Genomic DNA, 19,691 nt, shown 5'->3' with positions numbered 1-19,691 from the left:
GTCCCCGGCAGCATCAAAGCAGGGAGAGAGGGGAAGGCTGATACAGCCGGACCATCACCTTCCCTTCATTATGTAGCAGGGCATCGTCGCTAGCGGGTGGGAGGGGGCAGAGAAGGTACCACCGACACTGCCATTCTGCCAAGGCAAGCGAGCATAAGGAAAAAGGGTGCAGGGGATGCCTGCTGTGCTATGGGGCCCCCCAAGGGCCCGGGCCCCATAGCAGCTGCATCCCCTGCACCCTCCATAGTTACGCCACTGGACACAGGTGAGGGAGTATGAGCTATTGCTTCATAGTTTTCCCCTTTCACTCTCTTGGGTGCTTTTGGGGATCATTTATTCCTCCGCTCGCATTACTTCAGACACCTCTTGCATCAGTAAATATTCTCCCATCATAAATATTGTCAAAGAAAAGCTATTCTTCATTTTCAGAAAGGCTTGGATAGATACCTCTCTACACAAGTAAGGGGCAGTACGGATGGTGTAATGGTTAGCATTACTACGTAACAGTTCCATTCCCACCATGGCTCTTACTGTGTGGAGTTTGTATATTGTCCCCGTACTTGCGTGGGTTTCCTCCCACAATCCAAAAATATACTGGTAGGTTATTTGGCTCCAAATAAAGTTAACCTAACCCTAGAATTAATGTGTGTGCGTGTACATGTGGTAGGGAATATATTATATTTGTGCTCTATATAAATAACTGTTAATAATAAATAACATTTTTATACAGCATTTCCTACATACTTGGGGTGGATATATTCAATCTCAGATGTTGGACATTATACGTTAGAAAAATACCTCAACTTAAATTTTGTAAGTCTCAGCATCCACCTGCTTACTTGCATAGATTCATACTTCTCAAACCTGGTGCAGAACACAAGGACATGCACTGAAACTAGGGGAAGGAAGATTCAGGGGAAATTTGAGGAAGTACAGGTATTACTTCACAGAAAGAGTAGTAGATAAGTGGAATAGCCTCCCACCAGAGGTGGTAGAGGCAAATACAGTAGTACAATTTAAACATGCTTGGGATAGGCATATTGATATCCTTACAAAAAAATAAGGATCAAATATGGTTTGAGGTAACATGTTTAAACGTGTTTAAACTTCGTTCTGGAAGTCGCTGATGCAGAGCTCTGTCTCGTGAAATGATGATGTCATCACATCATAAGTCTCTCTATGCAACCAGCTCTAGGAGGCCTCTGGGTGGGAACTCGGGAGGCAGGCTAAGTGGGTCATGAGATATGCTGAGTATGCCTGTAAGTCTTGTGGTGAAGCATAGTGGGAAACACCACTGAGGTTCCCCACTCATACTGTATATTCCAAAATGTTTTTCTTTGATAGGGCCTGGGCCAATTATCATTACTGTGGGTGAAGGAGTCAGAGGAGAGTGCAAAATACCTATATGCCCTATATCTCCTGTCTCTGCAGATGGGGGCCCCTTCAAAACATTGCTATGGGGCCCGAAAAGTTTTAGTTACGGCCTTGGGATGCTCCTTACAAAAATGTCTGCTGGTCATAGAGGAAGGCTGCAGCGTATGCCCAGCCGCAGCAACTTCTACTCCCGTGTGCCTCTGCGGAGTCAGTCAGCCACCACCCTCCTATATCCAGTCTCCACCACAGAACACCAAGCCCAGACCACAGAGCTGGGCAACAAGCATGTAACACCCCCCCCCCCCCATGGCAAGGAGTATAAATCCCCTGACAACAATCATGTAATCCCCTGGGAATGAGGATGTATATCCTGGCAACAAGCATGCAACCCCTAACATTGCATATGTAGCCCCTAGTAACGAGCATGAAGGTAAGTGGCACTTATGTGGCATAATATGTGATGAGCATTACAGTGTATGGTATAATGTGTAATGGGCATTATAGCATGTTGTATCATATGTAAAGGGCATTTTTGTGTGTGGTATAATGTGTAATAGCATTACATTGTGCGGTATAATGGGCATCATTGTGTGTGAATGTGTAATGGGCATTACAGTGTGTGAATGTGTAATGGGCTTTAAATTTGAAGTAAACAAAACAAGCCACAATGTGGTTTTTTTTGTGTGTTTGGGGGCCAAACCATATTTTGAACCTGGGCCCACAACTCGCTTGTTCCGCCTCTGGAGGGGCCAGTGCAGTGGATAGCGCTGCTGCGTGCGGCGTGGACGACCGCTGGTCGGCAATAGCCAGGGACTCATTTTTATTTTATGTAACATACATGGCCTGGAGAGGAGGCAGGACAGTAGCTGCTTGGAGAGAGGCCGCATCCAGTAGCAGGCAGGGCACTGTTCGCCGGGGAGTGCACTGGAAGGAGGCGGGGCAGCGGACTCTGGAGTGACAGTCTCAGTCTGAGTCTGTGATTGTATGTGCGTTGGGACGGCATTAGACGTCACCGCGCACATTACAAGAGGTGCAAACTGTGCTGGGGCAGGGTGGGAGGAGAACAGGAGAAGCCTGTGTTGCGCAGAAGTTGGAGTCCTCATTCGTGGCTCCTGCTGTCCTGCTCCGAGTTCTCTCACAGCAGCAGAAGACTGCTCTCAGCAGTCCAGTGGCTGTGGCATCAACTAACTGCAAGCAACACTGCCAGCAGCCCAGCATCACTGAATATGCAAAATGATTGCCTCTCTCCCAGGGCTGCTTGTATGTTTTAATACAGGATTACGGTGCGTGCACTAGTGTAAGGGAGGGATGGGATGAATGGAACAGTGTATGCATGTAGTATGTATGAGAGTGGCGGTGTTATATGTAAGACAGTGGTGTATGTATGTATGTATGTATGTATGAGAGTGGCGGTGTATGTACAGATGGGTCTGTTCCCATCCTTGCAGGGGATGGCGCTGGCGTCGCCAGCCGCCATCCCCCGCCAGCGCCATGGCGATCGTGAGAAGGGGGCGCGCGCGCGCCCCCTTCCGACGGCGCTTCCAAACGTTTCCCCGGGTCCCCGCCGGCTTGCCGGCGGTAACCCGGGGTCCCCGCCGCCTGCCCGCATCCCCCCTAACCCCCCCCTAACCCCGTCCGTCTCCCTGAGGCGGAGACGGACAGGGTTTCCGCCACGCTAGCGACGGAGACTGAGACGCGCGTGCGCGTGAGACGCACGCGCGTCTCAGTCTCCTCGCTGGCGAGGCTGCTGGCGGGTCGCCAGCGCGTACGTTCTGGCGACCCGCCAGCAAGGATGTGCATAGGCACATACTGTATGTATGAGAGCGGTGGAGTATGTATGAGAGCGATGTATGTTTTAATACATGATTAAGGTTTGTGTATGTATGAGAGTGGCGGTGTTGTATGTAAGACAGCGGTGTATGTATGAGATTGGTGTATGTATGAGAGTGGCGGTGTATGTATGAGAGTGGCGGAGTATGTATGAGAGCGATGTATATTTTAATACAGGATTACGGTTCAAAAAAAGTCTTCAGTAAGTTGCTTTGTGGGCTAGCATTAAAATCATAGGTAACACTAACAACGGTTCTTGTACGGCACTAGCCATAGTGCTGTAGTGTAGTTGTTAGTTGGGGGGCCGGCACCAGCAAGCCTGGCAGGCCATCGTTGCATGTAGTATACTATGTAATGGGTGTGTGACATGTGATAGGCATTATGGTGTGAATTTTTGGCGCGCGCCTGCGGCACGAACTATCCCTGTTGTCCCTGTTTTACAAAAATTTGTAAAGCCGTGACATGATGTGTAATGTGCATTACAGTGTGTGGCATTAGTTTTGCCTGTCAATTATGTATCTAAGTATAGTGATGTAATAATCCAACCTAGTGTTATGTTGGCTCCACCCTTTATTGATTTGTTGCCGCCCACATGAGGCCACTTTCAGAAATTTTCCAGGGCCACTTTTAGTCCCCAATCCGCCCCTGCGCTCATCTATACTATATACATACTTCTGTGATGAAGCCACTCTGGAAGCTTCACTGCAGGGGGTGTCTGATCAGCTTGTATATACACACAAACAGTAGCAGCAGACTGTCATTACACCAGCACTGACCAGACATGTTATTTGTTGATTCAATCACAACCTCTCACCTACAATAGTGCACTTGAGAGAGTGTTTCTGGTTTTAGTTCTGCATTATAAAAAAAATTCTTAAAAATAGATACAAATCACTGAATTTATTATTATTAATATTATTATTATTATTATCTTCAATTACATCCACAATCCACAGTTACCATGGTGTGCAGTAAGAAAAAGAAAATAAAAATGTAATTTTTTCTTTTTTTAATTTTTAACTTGCATTAACAGTGGACCCTGCGCATGCACCCTATGCAGGCAGAAGCTACTGTATAAGGGGGCACAATGAAGCAACACACTTACACAAACAAACTGACTAGTAGACCTGCTAAAAATCACAATGGCACATTAAGAATACCCCCTGTATTAATTTGAAAAGGTTTCCTTTAGGGGGCTCAGATTCTTGGTCCCCACAATGTGACTGTGTAAACAGATGCCGGTCCCCACAATGTGACTGTGTAAACAGATGCCGGTCCCCACAATGTGACTGTGTAAACAGATGCCGGTCCCCACAATGTGACTGTGTAAACAGATGAAGTCCCCACAACGTGACTGTGTAAACAGATGCCGGTCCCCACAATGTGACTGTGTAAACAGATGACGGTCCCCACAACGTGACTGTGTAAACAGATGCCGGTCCCCACAATGTGATAATTACCAGAAAACACACACACACTGGCCTCACCATTGGCCAAGTGCGATCGCACCTCTGGTACTATATTTATTTATTTACAGTTACTTATACCGTATAGTGTAGCAGATTCCGTTGCACTTACAGTAGTAGCCTCTAAATGTGGCTTAAAATATACTGCATACTGCAACATTAGAGTACTTTTTTTGTTTGTGCTTGCTTTTCTGTATATCTCCATGGTTATGCCCACTTTCAATGATAACTATTTGCAAACAATGCTGAAATCTAGATTTCTGTATATTAAGGTATATATATATTGACTGATATCATGTAACTTTGCCTTGTATTCTACATAAAAAACTGCTGAACAAAGTCCCCTGGAGTGACAAGACTATTTTTCCAGATATATATATATATATATATATATATATATATATATATATATATATATATATATATATATATATATATATGTGCCCCATGTTGTGAAGCACTTCAAATCTCAGAAATAATGTAGCCATATAGTATGGCATCAGTACTTTTCAATGATGTACATTTATGCATAATCCTTAAGTGAACACATACAGTACCTACTCACATTTTTCAATTGCTCTAATTATTACTAGGGAGAGCACAAATAAACTCCTATCTGTCTCACTTTGGTTACCTGGTTACATTATTTAAAGGTAGGTTGTTTCGGGGGGGGGGGGGGGGGGGGGCGACGGGACTCAACTATGTCATATTTTGCCCAGTACTATATCTATCTATATATACATACAAGCAAGTTTTTGCTTGTGGGAGGCGATACTGTGGTGGTGTCTTCAAAAAAGCCACCTTGTGCGCGGTCGAAACGTCGACACATGACCAAAGGATGTCGCTGTGACTAACATGAGAGAATAAAAGTGCATTCTTCCCTACCTGCTGTTTATGTATTTGGCCTGACAAACCATTGGATGGACACCCCAGGCACTTATGGATTGCTGTAAGGAGTGTGCCAACTCCTCTAACTGGAATATATATTTAGTTCTGGTAAAATTAAAAGCATACATTAAAGCAAAATATTAACACTCAATTTCACCACATATCTTCCAAAAGGTGTATGGGTTGTAGGGTCGACAAGAAGATGGTCGACATGCATTGGGTTGACCACTGAAGGTTGCCATGCATTAAGGTTGACATGTCTGAATGTCGACATGGGGTTAGGTCCACGGGGTCATTAGGTCGACACAAGGATTTTCACCTTTTTTATCCCGAATGTCAACACAGTTGACATGGACACTAAAAAAGTGCACCGCATCCCTTTGCATGACTCTCTGCGCTCACCATGCTTCGGGCACGGTGCCTCGCTACGCTCGGCACACTATTCTATTCTCCCACCACTCCCTAGTGGATGGTAGGGCATGAAATACCATCTGTCGGCACATGTCGGCTAAAAAAACCAACCATGTCGGCCTTTTGACTGTTGATTTAGCCCATGTCGACCTAATATCCCTGTTAATCTAACCTCATGTCGATCTTCAGACATGTCGACCCTATGCATATCAACCTTCCCCTTGTCGACCTAGTGATCATATCCCCTCCAAAAGTATACTCCTTTATCAATGAATTGCATGCACCTAGCTAGCTAATTAGCTATCCTGCTAAATAATTAAAGCTAATTAACTTAATTTAAAGGCTGAACGCTGATTATATTGGTTTGTTATACAAATGTACCTATCATGTCTTCCACTTTTGTTAAATTGTATACATTTTAGTTCTTTAGCAGGCAACTTCTGTAAAAAAAAACAAAAAAACAAAAAAAACCTTTTGCAACCACCTTTAACACAGAAAACATATATTGCAGTTGAAGCGGGGACCAGGAAGTGGGTGGTACATGACCATATTTGGAATATGTGTGTGTGGGAGGCAGTGAGTGCATTACCAACCAGAAACTATAAGGGGGCGCAATGAAGCAACACACACACACACACACTCACTAATAAACATGCATTATGGGCCAATGCTAAAAATCACGTTAGCACCTTCCGAGTACCCCCCGTAATCATTTGTAAAGCTTTCCCTTCTGGGGACCGGGTTTTTGGTCCTCAAACCGCACAAGGTCCCCACAACGTGACTGTGTAAACAGATTCCGGTCCCCAAAATGTGATAAATACCAGAACACACACACACACACACACACACACACACACACACACACACATACTTTATATATATTAAATATATAGTGGCAGAAGCTCAATTAGTTCAATAATACCACTCAGGTGCATGAGAGGGAGGGGTTAATACTGAGTAAGAGAACAATACATTGTTTCCCCCAGCACCCTGAATGGTATCAGTAACCAGTCTAGAACACTACATGATAACAGAATTCAGAGATATTGGTTACATGCAGTCGTGCTCATAAGTATACATACCCTAGCAGAATTTGTGATTTTCTGGCCATTTGTCAGAGAATATGAATGATAACTCACAAACTTTTCTTTCACTCATGGTTAGTGATTGGGTGAAGCCATTTATTGTTAAACAACTGTGTTTACTTTTTTTAAAATCATAATGACAACAAACTACCCAAATGACCCTGATCAAAAGTTTACATACCCCAGTTCTTAATGCCGTGTATTGTCCCCTTTAACACCAATGACAGCTTGAAGTATTTTGTGGTAGTTGTGGATGAGGCTCTTCATTTTCTCAGATGGTAAAGCTGCCCGTTCTTCTTGGCAAAAAGCCTCCGGTTCCTGTAAATTCTTGGGCTGTCTTGCACGAACTGGACGTTTGAGATCTCCCCAGAGTGGCTCAATGACATTGAGGTCAGGAGACTGAGATGGCCACTCCAGAACGTTCACTTTATTCTGCTGTAGCCAATGACAGGTCGACTTGGCCTTGTGTTTTGGATCATTGTCATGTTGGAATGTCCAAGTACGTCCCATGCGCAGCTTCCGGGCTGATGAGTGCAAATTTTCCTCCAGTATTTTCTGATAACATGCTGCATTCATCTTGCCTTCAATTTGGCCAAGTTTCCACTGCCTTTGTAGCTCACACGTCCCCAAAACATCAGCGGTCCACCTCCGTGTTTCACAGTAGGAATGGTGTACCTTTCATCATAGGCCTTGTTGACTCCTCTACAATGTAATGTGTATGGTTGTGGCCAAAAAGTTAAATTTTGGTCTCATCACTCCAAATGACTTTGTTCCAGAGGTTTTGAGGCTTGTCTCTGTGCTGCTTGGAGTATTGTAAGTGGGATGCTTTGTGGCATTTGCGTAGTAATGGCTTTCTTCTGGCGACTCGACCATACAGCCATTTTTCTTCAATTGTCTCCTTATTGTGCATCTTGAAACAACCACACCACCACCTAAATCCCATTGTATGTAATACAAGTGTATACTAAATTAATTGGCATCACACCCTATAAAATCGATTTTGTATGCGGTGCGATCGCATGCGATGCGGTGTGATCGTATGCGATGCGATGCAATTTTCTTACGCAGGATAGCCCACTAAGCTATTTGCTTAGTGGGCGCCCAGCAAATACATAAGTACCCTGATTTCCAGTCCGGGCCCCCCCATCCCTCCCCTGCCTTCATTTATTGCCTGACTCCTGCTTCCTCATCCCCTCTTTCTGAACGCAGCAAGTCCCGAATCGCAGGCTTCTTCAATGCAGGACGCCTATGGCCAATTAAATTGCAGCACGGGCTGGTGAGCCAATCAGAGCTCGTGTACCGGCAGCCGCTCTGATTGGCTAATGATACATGAGCTCTGATTGGTTCAAAAGCCAGTGCAGCATTTTAATTGGCCGCCGGCGTCCTGCAATGAAGAAGCCTGTGCTTCGTTCAGTGCACCGAGCGCAGTGCAGGTACCACAGCAGAGGCAGTTGGGGGGTTGCGGTGGGCAAAATGAGTTGTCCAGGCTCTTCCAGAGGCCAGGGCCCGGGACAGCTATATCCACAGCACCCCTCTATCTGCAGTGCACATGGTTTTGCCCATTTTCCAAACAAATTTTTACTGCGATCAGATATGAATAAGGGCCATAGTGTTGGTAAAGAGATTAGCAGGTGTTAGATAGAATTTAATAGTGTGCTACAGTACCTCACAGCCATCCAGCCACACCAATCCAGCTGCACCGCACCGCACCCCACACCCATATACTGTAAGTAGTGATACTCATGATGATAAATACATTAGGCGGCATTGGGATCTTACAGACACACAAGCCCCAAATTATTATTATTATTATTATTATTTATTTATACAATAGGAGACAGTGATACAGCAAACATGGTATTTAGAGACAGTCAAAGGTATGAGGGCCCTGCCCTTACACACAGGCCAGTTGGCTCTCAACCCATATACATATATTTTTGTATGAACTATTATAATGTAGCATCTCACAATAAGCAGCTATATGGCCCAGAATGGGTGCTATTTTCATTTAACTTCATGGACCATAAGAACCAGAGATGCCTTGACACGGCCTGGCGGTTTAACCCTATTTTTGCAAATATATGTAACTAACATCCTGATTCAGGCTGGCTCGGAAGTCGGCCACATTCCAATGGTGGGGGTGGGGGGTGGGGTCTGCACCCCCTGTGCGAACGCCTTCGGGGAGACATCATGGGAACGGCCAGCCTTTTATGGGCTTCCCCATGAGAACGATGGTAACGCAGGTGTGGTGGTACCTTTTGGTGTTCTGGGTGAAATATTTTTATTTGGGGGGGGGATCACAGAATCTGTAGATGTGTCTGTGGGATAGCTCAGCTGATGTGTACGAGTCTCTTAGACTCCATAACCGGATTGTGAAACTGATTTTAGGGAAAGGTTGCTTGAAGGTGCATATTTATGCAAATGGCGCACTCATTTGCATTGCTATGGTCCGTAATGCATAGCTGAGCCTGACCCCTTTCGTAATAACAGAAGTATTTAATAACACACGCAGTGCCAAGTCTCATACAGTACAGAGATGTATGTTTATGTCAGATGAATGCGGGCCGAGGATTATAACGCAAGCTTGATTATTTGCACGTGTTCAGTCGTTTGCTTTTGTCTGAGCAGGAATAGGACCATCCGTTCATTTACCCCTTCATCTATATCTGTGGCTGATGTGTGGCAACCCCTTCTCTGTGGTTGGGGAGGATAGGAGGTATCTGGTGTAGTTTCCAGCGGATGATGGTGGGGTGCATATTTTGGCTAATGATATATTAATAACAGAAGGACGACTTTTATGAGTGACATATTGGTACGATGCTGCTGGCTGACCAGGACACATTATATACCAAACCAATGATCTTGGTCCATAGATTTGCAAAAAATAAATAAAATATTGGCATTGTTATTGGTTGCTTCATTTCACGGTTATATAGCAAAACGTCCGACTTCCATTTACAATGCATCACCATTGTGCTCTGGAAAATTTGACAGTTGGTGAACTCTCCCTATGCACCTGCCTGGAACATGTGACCTGCTGGGTGGTCTGGGAACTCGGACAGTTATTTGCAGCAATCCACCAAGGCAGGGGTATTGCCATCGATGGCAACCATCGATGGCGGAGTGCACCGATGGCCATCACTATAGTGAAGGAGCAAGCCTCCCAGCCTTGCTCCTCCCCCGGGACGTGTGAGGTCCTTTAGCCCACTAGAATTTAGCAACTACCTGAACCTTTTGGGACTCTATGAAAATCTGCCATCAACCGGGTCGTGCCAGAACAGCATCCAATCCAAGTATTTCTTAGCAACATGGTGGATCTGTTCTGTACCCATCAGCAGTAACACGTGAGCGTCCGCTCAGCAGAGCACCGATCCCTTCCAGCAGAATCCTTTTACCAATCTGACATAGCAAAGGAGGGAAGTGGCAGTCTGCCTCTTTCCCTTCTCCTTAGACTTGTGTTTACCTATTAAGAGCTTCTCAGTAGTCCCTGCTAGTTAATTGTGCCATTTGCAGTAGTTTGACGTGAAGAACAACTTGCGTCTTCGGTATCAGCCTGGCCCCTGTTAGTTAAGCTCAGTAGGTTTATACTCATGAGAGCTGGCAGCAGCCTTCGCAGTTTGTACAGCACAAAGTAGAATAATTGGTCCCCGGGGACTCAGCCTACTCAACTGCCAATGGGGATTGTTTTTCCTTTGAATAAAAAGCCAGACTGCCATGACTTCGCTGCTGTATATTAACTTGTGGCTTTTGCGCACACCGCCTCGTGCTAGAGATTAGATAACCGAGTGATTCGTACAGCTGTCCTCTTAGCAGCTAGCGAAGACGCTGGCAGCATGGAACTGACAGCCCTTAATGACTGCTAAGCATTGCTAAGCTTTGTGATAGCCGCACCAATTAGCAGCCCACCCTACCAGAAAGACGCTGGCGAGGGCGAAAAACAAGCGCTGAAGTGTTAGCGAGACTTTTATTTTCCTCCTAACGCACAAAAGCAAACATTTATCCCCAGTGTTCGCCAGGCCCAACGCCGAGGCTGGATTGGGCACGGAGCACCCTAAAGTCACCCGTATGCCCCCAACATCAGTCTAATGACCGATAAAAAGGTCTGGATAAATAAAACAGCATAAATAAATAAAAGAATAACAGCGATCATATGACGATGAATCTTAAACATATTCGGAGTGAAGATTAGACGAGGTATAAACGTTTCAGCCCGGCGCCAGTACTACTGCGCTACGGGACGCCATTTGTGTTTTTTATTACTTTGCAGCGGACGTACTGTAATGAACCTGTCACGGTTACTTTCAACTTTGTAGACAACAGTTCAAACAAAACATAGATAAACCCCCGATTGCCTAGCTAAACATCTGGAACCCTGTCTTATATCAGTACCCCCTAAAGGGTTACTCAGAACAAGGCAACTGTTAAGAAGCACATAAGGCTGTTGTATCAATGATAAATAGGCCGTCATCTGAGAAGTGATGTCAAACCCTGGAAAACGTATTGACAATGCTTTCACATACTTGCCTACTTTTAAACTCTCCTCTCTGGGAGAAGAGTGTCAGCATTACGTCTGTGGGCGGGGCCTGAAGTAGATGTCATCAAGCCCCATCCCCATCATTGTAAATCCTCCGATTTGCGGGGCCTCGCAGAGGGGCAGAGCTAAATGATGATATTTGCATATTTAGCCCCACCTCCTCCCCGCGAAAACCCGCTAATCGCAGTTATTTATTGTGGTTATTTTCCACAAAAAGTTCCGAAGAGGGATACAAAAGATTCCTCTCCACTGAAAATACCGTTACCATGTACGGCTTGTTGATGCACCGGCTGAGGGCTGGTCATGCACAATAGGGCTTCCAGGTGAAAAACCGGGATGTCAGTCCTTAGCCGGGACTGTTGTACATCGTATGGTCTGTGCAGAGAGGTAAGTTATCATGCATACTGGCCTGATCGCACAGTTGCGAATTCGCCACCACCCCGCTAGTCTACTTCAAAGTGAGATCTATATTTCAGTGTAAAAATAAAGCAGCCAGTATTTTCCCTGCACAGAAACAAAATCACTCACCCAAATCTAATTCTCTCTGCACATGTTACATCTGCCCCACCTGCAGTGCACATGGTTTTGTCCATTTGAGAAGCAATTTGCCTTTGCCAGTGAAACAGAATGAGGGCCTAGGTCCCTAGTGTGACAGTAGTTTCCAATTTAGCAAACGGACACTGAGCTCATTGTACCCCTATTTTAGTTAATAACAGCTCAAGCTGTCAAGAATGGTTGTTTTTATCCTTTATTAATTACTATGTCTTTCTTCCCCTATCAGGAGCTGCTTCAGTCTGTAATAATTCATTTCACATGATTGAAAATATTGCGTAAAAAAAAGGAATTGATTTTGACTCGTATACGCTACAGTCTTTGATGTAATATCGCCATGAATAGTCCTGTTTTCTTTTATGACAAAATAACTGAAGGATAGTTTTCAGTGAAGCCAAAAATGATTGTGTTTATCATACATGACAATTGCAAGCTGAGTAGGATAAGAGAGGAAGGGCTGGATGTACCAAGCAACACCTTTTTGATACATACAGTATTACTAGGGCTGCCATCATGGGGGTGCTGCCAGGCAGGGCTATTTTTCAGCAGGCTCCAGCAGGAACTGTGGCCCTTATTCTAGTTCACTCTTTCTGACAAAATATTTCTTAGATGGACAAAACCATGTGCACTGCAGGTGAGGCAGGTGTTACTTGTGCAGAGATAATTAGATTTGGGTGGGGTTTTACCATACTTGCCTACTTTTGAAAAGTCGTTTCAGGGAGATTATAGATCACACTGTAGGGCATCGTGTGGATTGCCGTTGAGGGGGCGTATCACATTTTACCCAAAGGGCGTGTCTATCTCCACCCATGGGCATGTCTACTGTCACTCAGGGGTGTGCCCTGCAGTGGCAGGTAAAAAGTAAAGTACAAAGTGCAGTACTGGCCACACACACTGATATCTCAGCTACATGGTGACAGACATGGTGCTTGGGCTGGGGGCCACATGCTGTGTCCCTTCCCACATTACTACCAGCCTTCCTTTTAAAGCCTGTCCCTGTTCGTTTTTGACTTGTGCATGCACAGTCCGGATTGTGAAAGGAGGTGGCTTAGGGGATTTCTGGAGCTGCGCTTCAATTTGCAGGCCACAGGGGTACTCAGCCACACATCATAGTACATTATACACAGCACTCCCCTCCCATATTACACCCTGTACACACAGCACATTCTACAAAACACCATAATATATCACATGCAGCTTCAACCCATATTACACCCATTACATATACACAGCACCCCCTCCCCCATATGACACCCTGTACAGTACACACAGCACATTGCACAAAACACTATAGTATATTACATGCAGCTCCCCCCCCATATTACACATACATATACACAGCACCCCCTCCCCCATATTACACCCTGCACAGTAGACACAGCACATTGCACAAAACACTATAGTATATCACATGCAGCTTCCCCCATATTACACCCATTTACATATACACAGCACCCCCTCCCCCATATTACACCCTGTGCACAAAGCATAATGTACACAACACCATAATACATTACACACAGCTAATACATGCAGCACATTGCACACACCATATTAAATTATACATAGCAGCCCCATATTACACATAATACACCAGCCCCCATTTCCTTAGTGCACACAGCACTCACCTGGCTGTGTTGTTGCTCATGTCAGGGACTTGCAGGGAACCAGCCATGTGGAGAGGGAGGGAGGCGGAGAGGCAGGAAGAGCTGGTCTGTGTAACACGGAGCTGAGTGTGGGGGCGGGCCCAGCCTCAGGGAAGCCCCGACTGCAGTGCCTGATGATCCTGTCATCCGGTCTGTACGCACAGGAGCTGGTCACCGCTACCCATAACACCGCGGTGGCCGGCTATGAGACTCCCCCACACAGGCCCCGCCCCCCGCCAGTACGGACGCGCGCATGCGCAGTCCGAATGTCCAGAAAATAATCCCAGAAACCGGGAGGTATGAGGGGCTTTGCGGGGCAGCGGGAGGGTCAAGCAAAAAGTGGGACCCTCCCGCTGATTGCGGGAGGGTTGGCAAGTATGGGTTTTACACCTGCCTCACCTGCAGTGCACATGGTTTTGTCCATCTAAGAAATATTTTGTCAGAAAGAGTGAACTAGAATAAGGGCCTCAGTTCCTGCTGGAGCCTACTGAAAAATAGCCCTGCTGCCAGGGGATGCGGTCATTTGGTCTACAGCATGATGATAGAAGTTATTAGGTCGACACCATTAGGTCGATATGTGAAAAGGTCGACATGGTTTTAGGTCGACAGGTCATTAGTTCGACAGTGTCTAGGTCGACAGTCAAAAGGTCGACATGGGGTTTTTCACTGTTTTTTGAGCCAACATGTGCCGACAGGCGGTATTTCATGCCCTACCATCCACTAGGGCATGGTGGGAGAATAAAATAGTGTGCCTGATGCATTGTGAACGCAGCGAGCTATGCGAGGGGATGCGGTGCAATTTAAACGGTGTCCATGTCGACTGTGTTGACATTCAGGTAAAAAAACTGTGAAAACCCTAATGTCGACCTTTTCACTGTCGACCTAGACATTGTCGAACTAATGACCTGTCGAACTAACGACCTGTCGAACTAATGACCTTTCGACCTAGAACCACGTCGACCTAGACCCATGCCGACCTAATGACTGTTGACCATCATGCTATAGATCGAATGATCCCAACCCACTGCCAGGAATGGAGTCCTGGGCCTGGACCGCAAAGGGACTCATATGGCAGTGATACTCCTAATGGCTCACGTAGAAATGTGAAATGCTGCTGGCACTGTCCCTCCATGGCTGCTTGCTCCTAACTCTTTCCCTGTGCTGCAGTTGTGTTTTCCCAGCATGCCGTGGTCCTACCTGGGAGTGCCACCTATTATACTAGAGATGTCACCTGATGTCACCTTCTCCAAGGACAGGGAACTGGGGTGCAGAAGCTGTGGGGCTGCAGGGGGAGCAGAAACTCAGAAGCTCTACAGATGGCGCTGCAGATTGATTTCAAGCCCCGGTAAGTTTCCATGACCATGTTATGCAAAACATCCATCCGCAGCCGTCCGGGCAAATTCGCCCTGCAAAGGGGGGCGGCAGCATGTGCGAGTGGCGGGTGGGCTAAAAATGACATGCACCACTGCGAACTTCGCATCGCTGCGTGCCAACCAGAATCACCCCCAGTATGTATGAGAATGGAGGTATATGTAGTATAATCGCAGAGGTGTATGTACAGTATGCACCTCTCCTCCCCTGCAAGTGTGACTCCTTGATATACAGTAGCTTCTGTGGCTGACCCCCCCTCTTAGCAGGACCATAGATGTCACACTTTCTTTGTTTTAAACACAATATACATAACATGATTACATTGGGGTTGCCTACTCTCCCAGAATGGCCCGGAGGCTCCCGAAAATCGGGCACCTCTCCCGGCCCCCCAGAAAGAAGGGAAACCCTTCCAGATACCAGCGCCCCCCCTTCCGCATCTCCCCCCCGTGGCCGTGTTAATTTCCAACGATTCGTGGCTTTTCGGGGGGAGGTAGCGCGCCTGAAGATACACACAACATCATTTAGCCCCGCCCACTCCTCAAATACCCGTGAATTGCGGGATTTGCCATACGGGGGCGGGGCTTGATGATGTCTACATCAGGCCCCGCCCCCCGAAGTGCTGGTGACAGTCTCCTTGAGACTTTAAACCCTGGATAACATATACTTGTATAAGGTGCTCTGTGTGCATGGGTGGGGATATTTATCTTGCCTCCAAGTAATATGAATATGAGAGAGATCAGAGAGTGTATTAGGGAGAAAGAAAGAAGGAAACCTAAATATGAGAGAGATGAGATAAATAGAGTCCTAACCATCTGCGTCGGGTGGAAGCTCAGTGAGTGACCCACACATCTCCAACCCTGCCCTGCCAACCACTGCCCAGGGTCCATACTCCAGGCATGGCCAAACTGTGGCTCTCCAGCTGTTTTGAAACTACACATCCCAGCATGCCTTGCCATAGTTTTAGCATTCCCTAATACTGTGGCAGGTTTTGATACAAGATAAAGGTGAAAAAAGTCTGAAGTGAGTTGCTTTGTCGGCCAGCGTTAAAATCATGGGTAACACTAACCACAGTTCTTGTGAGGGTATAGGCCCACTAGGTAGACCACAAGGAAGGCTTGCCGACACTCCTGCATTCTGCGGACAGCTCCCGTTTTAGCTGCCAGTACCCCGATGCCCTGCAAAGCCCTCCCGATACCCAATACTCAAGCCCAATCTGAAAATCCGGACCGCGAATGGGCAGGCCTGGCCGCGATGGGGGCGGAGCTTGGCATTATCATGCCTAATAGAACCTAACCTTCCAAGCACCGCAGTCCTTGGTCAGCAGGAGAGCCACCTAGGCCAGTATAGCCTGCTTGCGGCCAGACACCAGGGAGCCCTTATATTACAGCACCCTCTCCAGTGGGCGTGGCAACAGCAATGGATCCCTCCCCTCTTGCCCTTACTCCCGCATGAAGGGAGCTGCAGGCTGGACTCTGGAGACATCCTGGAGGGGGAAAGATGGAGAGCTAGTGTGGAGAGCAGCCGGTGGGGAGACTGACAGCCGGGGCCACCTGGAAGCTCAGAGGAGAGGCTGCGGGAGGAGCATGAGTGCCAGGGCTGCAGGTCAGTGTTTGTGGGTCTTCCTAAGCAGCTCCTTAAGCTGGCACTATGTCTATGACTATGGCCCTTATTCTGATCGGTGCGGCCGGATCCGAATATGCGGCCAGGACCGTGCGTGCGAAACCCCGCCTTCCATACGGATCACCAACTCCGTCCGTACGCGGTAAGAAGCTGGCCGAACGGACCGCACGTGTATTTTACATGGAATACGCCTCCTCCATCTCAGGGAACCTCCCCCATCATTCGATGGTCGCAGACCATCGAATGCAGGACCGAGTGGTCCACCAGCTCCCGCAACCTCAGACCACACGGACATTTTTACGTGCAAAAGCAGGGATCTGGGCGGGCAGCTGACATCCGGCGATGTCATATGTCCGCCCCCTACACGTGCGGCACGGCCGCATTACCATACGTACGCCCAGAGTTTGCATGGGACCGCCCATGAAACGCGGGGCGTATGCATATGGTAATGAGCCCAAATAGACCTTCACGCCCCTCTCCACCCCCTGTTCGGAGTGTTCACGTTTCATGCGGAATTTGGCCGTACGCCCCGCTCGCACATGCGCAGACACAAAACATCGGCGGCACGAACGCACGCGGATATTACCGCACCAACCAGAATAACGGCCCATGTGTAGTGTTTGTGTGTGTGTGTGTGTGTGAGTAGCTTGGCACTGATCCCAATGTGTGTCTATAGGGAACCCCTGTGTGTGTGTGTGTGTACAGAGGAGCACTGACCAATGTGTGTAAACTGGCACTGTCTCCTTTGTGTGTGTGTGTGTGTGTATGTGTGTTTGTATAGGTGACCTCGGTATGTGTGTGTGTTAGTGTAAACTGGCACTGTCCCCTTTGTGTGTGTGTGTATAGTCGACCCCTGTATTTTCATTACTGTAAGCTGGCCCTCATCTGCATGCCATGCAAACTCTCACACCATCCAAAAATGAAAACGTGTTGCTGCATTGGGCCATGCCCACTCTCCCGGAGACCACACCCACCTTCTTTGTAGCTCCACCCCCATCTTGGGTCAGCCGCGACCCACGCGGCAAGTCCAGATTTTAACCATGCATAAGTTGGGAGGCATGGAATCTCCCTGAAACCAGTTTCCAAAAGTAGGCAAGTATGCCGGACGGTCAACATTCATTTGGCCGACCACTGAAGGTCGACAGGCCTTAGGTCAACACCCTCAAAAGGTCGACATGGCTTTAGGTCGACAGGGTCATTAGTTAGACATGGGGAAGGTCCACAGTCAGAAGGTAAACATGGGTATTTCACTATTTTTGAACTGACATGTGCCGACTGGGCGGTATTTCATGCTCTACCTCCACTAGGGCATGGAGGGAGAATAAAATAGTCTGCCGAGCGCACCAATATGGTGTCCATGTTGACTGTGTCGACATTTGGGCCAAAATTTTTTGAAAAACCCATGTCAACCTTATGCTTATGTCAACCTAATGACTCTGTTGACCTAAACCCATGTTGACCTTTTGAGGGTGTCGACCTAAGGCCTGTGGTCGACCCAATGATCCCAACCCCTTGTAAGGAAATAGCCACACCCACTCTGGGGGAGTCCTGAGTTGCAGGGCCTCATAAAAATGTTGCTATGGGCCTACAAAGTTCTAGTTACGCCCCTGCTAATATGTATATGCACAGTATACAAGTAGGCCCATAATGCACCTTGCCTTTACCCTGACAGAGAAGGAACACCCTCGGAACGGGCGTCTAAGGCTACAGGATGGAATGCAACAGACTCGGGAGAGTTCAGAAGAGCATCAAAGTAATGAGATCTTATTATAGAATGCACAACAACAAATGACTACTACTTATTACAATGTTTACGAGCGTTTCAAGACTCTGGGCTAAACGATGAAAGTGAACTCAAATAACAGACAAAAATGACTACGGATCATTTATTACATCATTGATAAAAAACGTTTAGCACTTTTTTTTGTCTTGCTTTAATTGTATATATGGAATACTGACGTAACTGTTATATATAAACTGAGATCCTGTAATTATTGTAGAATATTTCTATCAGGGTTGCGGCAGCCAGTTCATTGAGACAGGGGGCCGGGCCAGCTGACGGGGTAGGAAAGGGGTGGGATGGGGGCGGTGCTAGAAAGGTATGACACATTTGGGGGGAATGGCCAGTGCGACCGCATCCTTGTAGCCACGCCCCGCCATGCAATGCCGGTATTTCAGGCATTGCAAATCGGGGGTGGTGCTACAATGAGGTGCTATGCGTCATTTGGTCCCACGGATGTCTTAGGGGGCACACTGTGGGGATAACCAACATAGGGAGGCCAGCACTATGATATATAATGGCACCAGAGATGGAACTACCATTGGTGCAGCAGGTGCAGTGCACTGGGGCCCCTGAGGACTAAAGGGCCCACTGCTGCCCTGGTCACCCTCGTCCTGTCACCCACTGTTTTCCCCTGTGACATAGTAGTGACATAGTTTGTGGGGTTAAAAAAAGACATCAGTCCACCATTTTTTCTTCTATCTAGAACCTTCCTAAGAGGGATTCATTTTCCTGGGATCAAATTATGAGGACTATCATTATTGTAATACTAATACTGTATATAATATTGTATTCTATGGTTGGCTGGCGAACATGCCGACATCTAGTAACACGCTTAGCTGCCACTGACTGCAGTAACGTACTGTGCTAAGCATCACATACCCTTCACTAGGAAGACGACCAAAGAGGGAAGATTATCTTTGACAAGAAGGTTGTCTATGTCACTGTGTGAGTATGACCTTACTATAGAACCCTATGGAACCTGTAGTGCTGGAGACTTACACTTGGTGGCACTGTGGAGCGCAATAGAGGCACTCGGGCAAATGGGAAAAGATTTTTGGGTATAAACTGCAAATGCGGACGACGAATCAGAACCAAATTCAAATCCAGAAAAATGGTCCAGCACAAATCTCA

At 46.9% G+C, this 19,691-nt stretch overlaps 2 long non-coding RNA genes across 2 annotated transcripts in view; one reads left to right on the top strand and one right to left on the bottom strand.

Moving 5' to 3' along the window:
• The window catches only part of LOC146058694 (uncharacterized), a 60,685-nt gene extending 46,764 nt beyond the window's left edge, over window positions 1-13,921 (bottom strand). Inside the window, exon 1 of the long non-coding RNA XR_014469902.1 lies at window positions 13,769-13,921. This is a non-coding gene — a long non-coding RNA (uncharacterized LOC146058694). The remainder of the gene's footprint in view (window positions 1-13,768) is intronic.
• LOC146058693 (uncharacterized) lies at window positions 13,912-18,686 on the top strand. The gene is made up of 3 exons (XR_014469901.1): window positions 13,912-14,083; window positions 14,954-15,131; window positions 18,450-18,686. It is a non-coding gene; the product is annotated as an uncharacterized LOC146058693 (long non-coding RNA).
• The last annotated feature ends 1,005 nt before the right edge of the window (window positions 18,687-19,691 follow it).

The sequence above is a fragment of the Crinia signifera genome, chromosome 2 (genome assembly GCF_055691185.1).
Source record: "Crinia signifera chromosome 2, ASM5569118v1, whole genome shotgun sequence".
In the NCBI taxonomy this organism is placed as follows: domain Eukaryota; kingdom Metazoa; phylum Chordata; class Amphibia; order Anura; family Myobatrachidae; genus Crinia; species Crinia signifera.
Note: the sequence above shows the minus strand (reverse complement) of the source record. Positions and strands in the feature narration are given on the sequence as shown.